General features: G+C 42.0%; 1 long non-coding RNA gene across 1 annotated transcript; it reads right to left on the reverse strand.

The window, feature by feature from the left end:
• Positions 1 to 3,362: 3,362 nt before the first annotated feature.
• Positions 3,363 to 9,396, reverse strand: LOC113943256. Its single transcript, XR_003526264.1, has 3 exons — positions 9,144 to 9,396; positions 4,591 to 4,660; positions 3,363 to 3,493 (listed from the first exon to the last, which is right to left on the reverse strand). It is a non-coding gene; the product is annotated as an uncharacterized LOC113943256 (long non-coding RNA).
• Between the last annotated feature and the right edge of the window lie 798 nt (positions 9,397 to 10,194).

Here is a 10,194-nt window from a genome sequence, read left to right on the forward strand (position 1 = left end):
AATGGCAATGCTTCTTTCTTATTTTGACTAATTATTGATCTATGTATCAATAAACCAGGCTTGAGTTTCATGAATACAGTTGATGTGAGGTGTTTCTTTTTTAAATATGAAAAAAGGGGGCATTTTTCCAGTTGCTTACTCAATAATCTCAAAGACCACTACACATAGAAAGTAAATACTCCATTGCAGCAGCTATGGGCTTTTCACAGATCAGCCCAGAAAAGAAAATGATTGAATTATAGCACTAATAACTCCTTTTTTGCACATGAAAGGAAGTAAATATTATTTGGATGAGGTCCAAGCAAAGCTTTCCCAGCACATGCTATTTTATTTGAGGTTAAAGGTCTGCAAAAAAAATCCAGCCAGCTACAGTTTGTGAAGTTTGCCACCTAGTGAGGCAAGAACAGCACAGCAACACCAGAAAAAACACTCAAAAAAATTTTAAAATTGTGCTGAATCTATTATATATTATAGCTATATTTGATCTTGGAGATGGGTCATAAAGGCTCCTAGACACCTCTAGACAGCTGCCAATGGATTGAATAAACAACAGAAATACTTCTCCTCCTCCTCCTCCTCCTTGATACATAAAACCTTAAAGACAGTGTTTTATCCTGAATCAGCCCTAGATTTTGTCTTACAAAGCTAGAAATTACTAAAAAAATGGACTCCCAACTTCTGCAGAGAACATAATTTCCTAGAGATCTGTGTTGAGTTGTCCTAAGTCACAAACTGCTAGGAAATAAAAATGTAGCCAATTCTAGAATTATATTGGTAATTTTTATTTATCTCAAAGGCCTATAAGAAGTACTGTTAAGAAACTAGGAGTCTGTCTTTACTCAAGAGGCATATGAGAAATACTACCTGTTAAAGTTCAGAAATATCTGCTGTGGTTTGGAAAAACCTCTCAGCATGCTTTAATGTGAAAAGCATAGCATGTACACAGTCTCAGAGCAAGGCGTGGGGTCCTCAGATAGGATACAGAGACATTACTGACCATAACAGGGTTGCTTTCATTCCCAATTTACATAGGTAAAATATGTATGAGCATGAAAATGCTATTAATACCTTTAATGGAGACACACACAGAAAAAAAACCAGAATGTAAAAGCTTCAGGAGACTCAGGGCCCAGCCTGGTGTTCCTTAGCATCTGCTCATGAGGGTATAAACAAAGCCTCATCAAAATAATACTCACCATTTGGGATGAGTTTGCTGCCTTGCACAGCAGAGAGTGACAGCTCCACAGCAGAGCTCATCTCCCTTCTGCTGGAGAAGAAATCATCAGGCCCGGCTGCTCCCAGGTGGGCTCCTGGTTGAATTTGGAAATTGGAGCTACCAGGGTCATCTTGCACCAAAAGCAATCATACCACATCTATAGCAAATGAGCACCTCTGTCTGAGCATGTAACAGTGACCTACAGCCGTCTGAGGGGAGGGAGTCAGTTGTACTCACCTCCTGCAACAAACCTCTCTGTGTTACTCCCTGTGCTGCAGTTACACAGCATGCACTAACAAGGGAGAAGAAGTGTTCTCCAAGCACCCAGAAATTCATAACTCCAAGGTTGACATTATTATATGAAATTATGCCTAAGGAGAATAATTATTCATGTATTTTAAACAGATGTTTAAATATCATATTAATATTAATATTCTTGTTGAATCATGCAGATAATCCAGAAGCACCTGTCTAGACAAACTCTTCCTTTAAGTTTGAAGCTTAGAGAAGTTTTAAAGTTAAGACAGTTAAGGAAATTCAAAGAAACATTTTGTGAAGTCACTACTGTAGATGTCATTAATGTGTCTTTGCTGAAGAGTAATAGCACTGCATAAAAGGATATGAAAAGCAACAACAGGGCAGCTCCAAGGGCTCTCCTCAAGAATTTAATAACTATGACATCTGTTTATTATCTTGAAAATATGAGTAGCTGGAGAGCAAGATTATTTTAGTAATCTTATCCACTAGCCCTTCACATTGTATGTTTCTTGGCAAATAATCCTTATAAAAAAGAAAATGTAACCAAATGAAACCTCTGGCAGGCTCTTCCATAAGACCAAGTACAGACAAATGTGTATAAAACCACTGTGACTTCCTATTTTATGAAATAAACATGCCATATCAGAATAGAGTATTTTCTGTGAAGGTCTGCAAAACTGCATTGAGGTAACAGGAACGAAAAGATTTCTCTGAGCTGAAGTATAAGCTGGATCTCATCTCTCTCCAGGGAGCTGTGTGTTATTGCGGCTGGTTTAGGCAAACGCTTTTTGTGGCTGAAGAAAATCTGAAAATCAGTGCAGCTCACTGTACATATTTGAAAACAATAAATAAAACAAAAATTCTACAGCCTAATTAAGCAGCAAGCTGGATAGCATCACAATACCAGGCATGAATGAAGGCTTGGGTTCCTTTCCACAGTAGTGAAAGAACTGCAAGCTAACTTGTCATTTGCAAACACAACTAAAGTTTTAGCCTACACAGAGTCCTATCAAAGACATGGCACTGAGCCTCAAGCTTTCTGTCAGATTAGGCAAGAACAGTGGATTGCTCAGCATCTTGCAGAACTGAGGTCTTTTGAAGAGGTGAAGCCCTGAAGCCATAGTAGGTGAGAGATTAGGAGAAGACAGCAAGAAAAAGAGCATTAAATTTTATTTTCCAAAAGAGGTTATCCAAAAATCTTAGCCTCAAGTCACACCTGATGTTCTGCTCATCAGGCTGGGTGAACAGGTTGTTGCTTCTGTCCAGTACTGACTGCTCTGCCATTTTTCTCGCCTGTGTGGAACAAAAACACTGTAGTGTTCCTTGGTGTAGGGTCAGGAAGCCTACTACTACTGCAAATAAATTAGCCAACCTGGAATGTTTTAAAAGGACTACATGAAGGAGCAAAAGCACACCAGTTACTGAAAAGCAATCCAAACCCTGCTGTATTCGTAATATACAAAGAGCAAACTGCAATGCTTTTGAAATGAAAAAATAGATAACGTGTCATCTCCTCTGAATTATAACATCTGACCTGCAACTAAAATCCTTTGCATCAAACAAGTGTAAAACAAAAACTAAGTACCTAGCCTTGTAACATGACAGCAGGGTACTTTTTCTGTTCCATTAAGTGCATCTAATCGCAGTCCAAGGCTGCACAGGCTTCTTCATCAATTTACAATTTGTTTTTCAAAGCATTCTGAAGAGAATGAGTCAGAGAAGAGCAAAAGGCATGCTGATTGATCCTCAAATTAGTACTTGCAATGTTCACTGAGAAGAGGGAGTCTGAAGGCAGATACTGCATAACAAATGCTTTCTCCTTGTTTCCTTTTCTAGAGAATGACCTGACCGGACTCAACACCAATATAAATAAAGGGTTCCTGTAAGGTGAAACAAACAAAAAAACCCCATACAACACCAATTTAAATTATTTTAACACTGTTTCAATGCATTTCATTAAAAAAAAGATTCTTTCATCTTTAAAAGGAGCAGAAAGATGGGGCAATTCCAGATTCCAACCTGAAAGACACAAATGTGAGTAATAAGAAGAAAGGGCAAGAAAAAATTAACAGCAATAATCACAGTATTAATCTTTGTTTCAATGGCATTAACTCAAAGCATAAACCATCCAAGTTTGTTCTCGTCTCTTTGATTGGAGGATTTGCTGCTTCAACTGTTTTATTAGAAATGGTTTAAGGGAAACTGCCCTTGAAACTACTTATACTTTATCAATCTGGTTATTAATCTGGTTTCAGGTACCTGAGTATGTCTATACTGTGGTTAAATCAGTGTTTATAGAACACTGAAGAAATCCCTGATCTAACTCTAAATTAACTATTTTTATACTGGTCTTACCTTAAATACATAGAACTTGGAAGGGTTGATTTAGACAAAACTGTCTGCCTCAGATCAGTCTACACTAAACTTCTAGACAATTTCCCATTATCTCAAATGAAGGAAGATTTTTTTCATTTTGAACTTGGTATTTAGGAACTGATCCACATATCTAGTTTGTTTTCCTGCCTATAACAGCAGAAAACAGCTAACATGCCAAAAGACTGCAAGAATCTCATTCTAATCTCTCAGGCTGGTTTAAACTCAGAAATGTGGAGGTCTTCTATGGATGTGTTCTTATAATCCATATACAAATAATTTAAAATCTCATCTACCTTTCATTTATATTCTAAATATATTTAGTATAAAATATTCAATCTTGTAATACTTTCTCTTTCTCTTTTACATGTACTTCTGCCAGGTTTGGTTGTTTGTGGGGGGTTTTTTGGGGGCTTTTGTTTTTTTTTTTCCTAATCATTTTATTGTTTATCCAGTCTTTAAAAACAGCATATATTTGTTCAAGGAATTTCACTAGTATTTTTCATTATATTCAAATATTTCCCTCCAGGTTTCCTCTGCCTTTTTTTTTTTCTGAGTTATAATTCTGAGTTGTTTCTGGGCGTGTGCTGTGTACACTGAATGGTAACATTAGTGTATGCCTCCCAGGTATGCCTTCATAATATTATGCCTTCATACACACTTCATAATATTTACAGAACTGAAATAATTTTGACATGAAAAATTAAATTATTGAACAGACATTGTAAATGAAGCTGTCTTACATTTGCAAAATTTCCATTCATTAGAAGTTGGGTCCAATGGCAAATCTGTGAGCAAAAGCCCCCTCTGTTTCTATGTGTGAAAGACAAAAAATATATAAAGATATCAAATAATTCACTTCTGCGTTGTAAATATATTTTCCAAAAACACTGACAAGTAGTAAGTACAACCCTTCACCACCATTAATTACAGTAATCTTTAACAGGCTTTGAAGAAATTTATTTATACCAGTGCAATGTAGTCTCAATATTTTTCAGTTATTTGTGATTTAAAAAGCACCAGAAAAACTATTTCATAGAGATAACCCATTTTATATGAATGTTAAAATGAGCCTGAAATTTTCCAAAGGTATTAGCTAGCTAAATTGTGCTGTCACTGATAATGGAAAGTGAAGTCTAGGTAGGATAATTTTTATATTTTAATGCTGAAGGAGAAGGTGCAAAGACAACAGAGTTATGATACAGACTGAATCACCCTCCAATGAAAGAATATAAAACAAACATCCAGAAAGAACAGATTCCTTGGATAAGAGTGGGAGTAACAAAAGCCAAATCCAACTTTCCTACCCGATGGAAAATTTCACAAGTCCTTTAGTATTAATCATAGAATATCACAGAATCATCAAGATTGGAAAAGACCTACAAGACCATCCAGTCTAACTGTCCACCCAGTAACACCACTGTAATGCCTAAACCACTGAACTCTTATCACCCAGCACCAGATCCAGATACCTCTTAAACACCTCCAGGGAGGTGACTCCACCACCTCGCTAGGCAACCTATTCCAATACCTGACCACCCTAACAGTGAAAATATCTTTTCTAATATCTAATCTGAATCTCTCGTCTCAGTTTAAAGCCACTTCCTCTGGCCCTCTCTCAGTGCAGGCATGGCAGAAGAGATGGCCCAACCTCACTACAACTTCCCTCTGCGTAGTTGTAGAGAGCTGTGGGGTCCTCCCTGAGCCTCCTCTTCTCAAGACTGTTCCTCGTAAGACGAGTTCTGTTGCCCATCTTCGGACATGCTCCAGCACCTCAATGTCCTTTTTGAAATGAGGGGCCCAAAACTGAATGCAGTACTCAAGGAGTACACACCCCCTCTGAGTGCAGGAACTCCCCATGGAGCAACAGTAAGAGGTGTTATTACTGATAGTTCCCACTAGATCGCGCCTGAAGTACAGACGAGATGCCAATGCAGAGTACGCATACCAGATTAGGTTCATGACTGGCGATTTATCGTATCATCAGACACTACTGGAAAGAACAATACAGTGGTAGTCTTAGCCCAGACTCCCTCGAGGATAAACATCACCACAGCAACACATACTGCAAGAACTGCATTTTATAAAGTACATCCAAGCACACACATAGGAACTCTGAGAGTAAATGTAGCAACATGATGACAAGCAACTACTAAATTAGTAAACAAAATGCTTAAAACAAATTTGGGTTATCACAGTCGGCTCAGAACTGCTGTAATCTTGACCTTTTGTGCTCCACATTGGGTGACAAAAAGAACTGTTGTGTTTTAAGCCCAGTTGGCAACTAAGTGCCACACAGAGGATCACTTACTCCTCCCCACTGCAACCTCTCTGGTGGAGAGAACACAAAGTAAAAAATAAATCTCGTGGATTGAGATTAAAACATCTTAATATTTGGGAAAAAAAAAAAACCAACCTGAATGATACTAAGTATGCTAATAGTAATAATTGTAATTATAAAGAGAAGGAGAGAAACGGAATCCAAGAGAAATGGAATCCAAGAGAAACAACTGACACACAATACAACTCTTAACCACTTGCTAACTAATGCCAAACCCTGTCCCCGAACCCCAATCAGCCTTCTTCCAGGTAACTCCTCAAGTTTCTATACTGGGCATGTTGGTCTTCGGTACGGAATATTCTTTTGGCCAGCTCAGATCAGGTCTCTTGGCCATGCTCCCCCCAGCCTCTTGTGCACCTGCTCTCTGGCAGAGCACGGGAGACTGAAAAGTCCTTTTGACTTAGGATGAGCACTGTTGAGCAACAAACAAAATATCACTGTGTCATCAGCATGAACTAGTGGGGCCACACTTTGAATCCTGTGTTCAATCTTGGGCCCCTCACTACAAGACAGACATGGAGATGCTGGAGTGTGTTCAGAGAAGGGCAAAGGAGCTGGTGAAGGGTCTGGAGCAAAAGTTTGATAAGGAGCAGCTGAGGGAGCTGGGGTTGTTAACCTGGAGGAAAGCAGGCTGAGGGCAGACCTTATTGATCTCTACAGCTACCTGGAAAGATATTGTAGGGAAGTGGGAATTGGCCTCTTCTTCCAGGTAACAAGTGACAAGACAAAAGAAAATGGTCTCTTGCATCAGGTGAGTTTTAGACTGGTTATTAAAAAAAATTTCTTCACAATGAGGGTTATCAAGCATTGGAACAGGCTGCCTAGGGAAATGGTGGCATCACTGTCCCTGGAAGCATTCAAAAAGTCTGTAGATATGGCACTTGAGGATGTGGTTTTGTGGTGAAAAAGGTGGTAGTGCTAGGCTCAGGGCTGGACTTTTTGAACTTAGAGATCTTTTAGAAATTTGACAATTCTATGATTCCGTGTTTCATGACTAGTTGAAGTGACTGTAAGTGATATGGCAGAAACCGTTTTCTAGGATGGGGGAAAATGACCTTGACACACAACTCCCATAGAGGGAAGAAGCAAGGAGAAGGGCACATTGAGTGTGGATGAACTGAGATGTTGTTGAGGTACACGTCACACCTTGCAGTATAATTATCACTGTAAGTATTGCAGTTAGTTGAGATCTATGACGTGCTCATTTTAAACCACCTCCACTGATGGGTTCATACACTTCTGAAGTACTGCAAGGGCTCCAGAAATCCACACTCTGATGGTCTCTTCTACTGAAAGGGATTTTGCAACTTCCCAGTTCATGATCACCTCTTGGACCAGCATCTCCTAGATTTGGACAAGCGGCCTTGCAAATGTGGCACAGTAGGGACATATCACTCCTCTCAGGCAGAGGGCTCCTGTGCCTCACTGAAGTCCAGTGCGCCAAAAGACTGCATGGGCTCTAGGACAGGCTACAGGCCTTAGGCTGAATACCTCTTCACCTACAGGGTTGTGAGTGCTTGGCACTTGACTTGGAAAAAGAAGAGCATTTGTGCTGTATCCCTCCAGTGCTCTCCATGAATGAGACTCCATGAACTGCAGGTCCCCAGCATACAGCCCTGGCCTGCAGCCTGAAGGAACAGACTGGGCAGCGCTGGTGCAGCTGCTCACTGGCACAGAGGCTCTTCTCCAGGAGAACCTTAAAGGATCCTTCTTGTCCCCTGGTCCTAAGACACAGAGCCAGAGGCACTAGTCTCTGAAAACAAAATCCCTTGTGCATCTGAAGAACCCTGAATCTGAGATTACCCATAGTGCCAAGCACAGAAAAGTGTGTAATTCTCTGCTCCAGCAAGGGACCGCTGCTGGAGGAAAGGCTGAGACTGCTGGTCACTGGGAGCCGGGCAAGAACTATATCCTACAAACTGCAGCAGTCTCGCCTGTGCCCTGCTTGGAATACTCATTGGCTGCATAGTCATGTCACAGCTGAGAAGAAGAGTTTTTTCTCCAGTTATTTATTGCTACCATTGGTAATGGAGTTGTTTGCACAGTGCTGGAGTGCCAAGGCAGCTCCTGGGAGCACTGTGCTGAAACCTCTGTGGTACAGTCCTTTAACTGGGCTCTTAATTCATATCCATGAGTAGACTCCTCTGAAATCTCTTTGTACAGAAGGACCCAGGAAGACCGAGCAGCACAAGGACAAGCCCATAAAGACTGTTTCTGGGAAAGCAAAGCTCAGTCTAGAGATAAAGGCAAAGCAGAGTCAGATAAGGAGCAGGTAGGGGTAAGAGAGACCAAGCAAACACAAAGTTCAACAACAGCTGCCACCAGAGATCTTTGCGGCAGAGCTCGCCCAGCTGTACAGGAACATGGGCACAGACCTCGCACCTCTGCCTGCTTGTCCCAGCTGCTCTCTGGCTGAGAGGGCTTCTTCACGGGAGAACTTCAGGGTTTCCCTGGACTCACTCCAGTCCACACCATCCTGGTGTCCCTTTACTAACAGGGATACTTTACACCAGAAGATGATGATTTTTTAAATGAATATTTTTTTTTTTCATCAAAAGCATCGAGTTCTTGCCTTAATGTTGCGAGCACTGGAGGTCGTGGTCCTCACCCACTGCCTCCTCCTCTTTCTGATGGCCCTGCAAGCCCAGGATGCCCAGTTTACTCTAGTGCAAGGGCAGGGAGCAGGTAGGCGGGCAGGGGCCATCCCCCACCCTGGGCTGACAGTAGTGGGGCCAGGGTGAGGACTGGGTGAGCCAGGAAAACAGCATGGCGTGGGCAGTGGGGCAGACACAGCCCGGAGAGGTGTGGAGTGGCTGCAGCTGCTTCAGGGGTTGTGTGGAGAGAGGGTCCTCATGATCAGAGAGGTGGAGAGTGGTAGTGCAGGGCCAGAAACTCAGCACTAGAGTCACTGTGGCACTGGGACATCCCAGAGGGGCAAGCTCAGGAGGCACCCACCCGGAAAAACAAGATTCAGCTCTAGCCCAGCAGCTCTGCTCCCTTTGGATGAACTGCTGGTCCCTGGCCCAGAGAAACATGCAGGGTTGATGCTGGTGCGGCCTTTCACAGCCTGTTATCCATGGAAGCATGGACAATCAGCTTTTTCTCTCGTTTCCTTTCTCTGAGTGTGAAGTGATTTCTCTGATCTGTGCTTGATTCCAGAGAATGGCATTGGCCATGTTCATCGAGCTTCTCAGCTGGATACTGGTTATGAGCCTTGGGATCATCCCAGAGGAGAGCTGTCATTGCCTGTATGCTTGAGGTTATGAACACTTGGGGTTTAATAGGTGCTTCCTGAGCAATTTTACCAAAGGTGCTCTAGAAGGCTTTCCAACAGCTTTCTGTGCCTTGGGGGCCCTGCACACACAAGTCATGAATATTTCTTTCCCTCAGGAGCTGCTCAGCAAGAAGGTCATCTGTGTTAATTTTTAGCTGTTGGAACCTACATCTTTGTATGTGCCCTGTATCAGTACCTAATGATGTCTGAGGACAAGCAAGAGAGATCTCAGGGCCTCTGGATGACTTGTTGAGGGATCTGAGACACATGCAGTGTTTTCTGCTATCCTGCCAATTGCAGAGAATGATGAGGGTAGACACAGGAAAATCCTACTGGGCTCCAAGCCTGATGTTACCAGCAGAACGGGGTGGGTTGGACAACAGGTCATTTAGAGGACACCAGGCCTCGTGGCAGCAGATGGAGTACCACTGTTTCAAATGGAGTAAAGGATCTTTGATTAGGAGTTGGCAGGGCTCAATGAGAGAGTTTTAAATGAGATTGGAAAAGGGAAGGGAATAAGCCATGCTCACTTAGGATAAGCCTGAGGGCAGCACACCAATGTTAGACGGAGGGTAGCAGAGGAAAGAAGTGCTGTCTTCAAACATCATGAACCTGGAGCAAAACTAGCAGGAAGAGCACGTTTCCCACTGGAATGGTGGCAGATAAAAAGAGTACCAAGGAAAGCCACTTGCACTTGACTCTTTCATGCAGTCTTCATAGCAGGGCTTATGA

Source organism: Corapipo altera, unplaced genomic scaffold (assembly GCF_003945725.1).
Source record: "Corapipo altera isolate COAL_440 unplaced genomic scaffold, ASM394572v1 61411, whole genome shotgun sequence".
Taxonomy (NCBI): Eukaryota; Metazoa; Chordata; class Aves; order Passeriformes; family Pipridae; genus Corapipo; species Corapipo altera.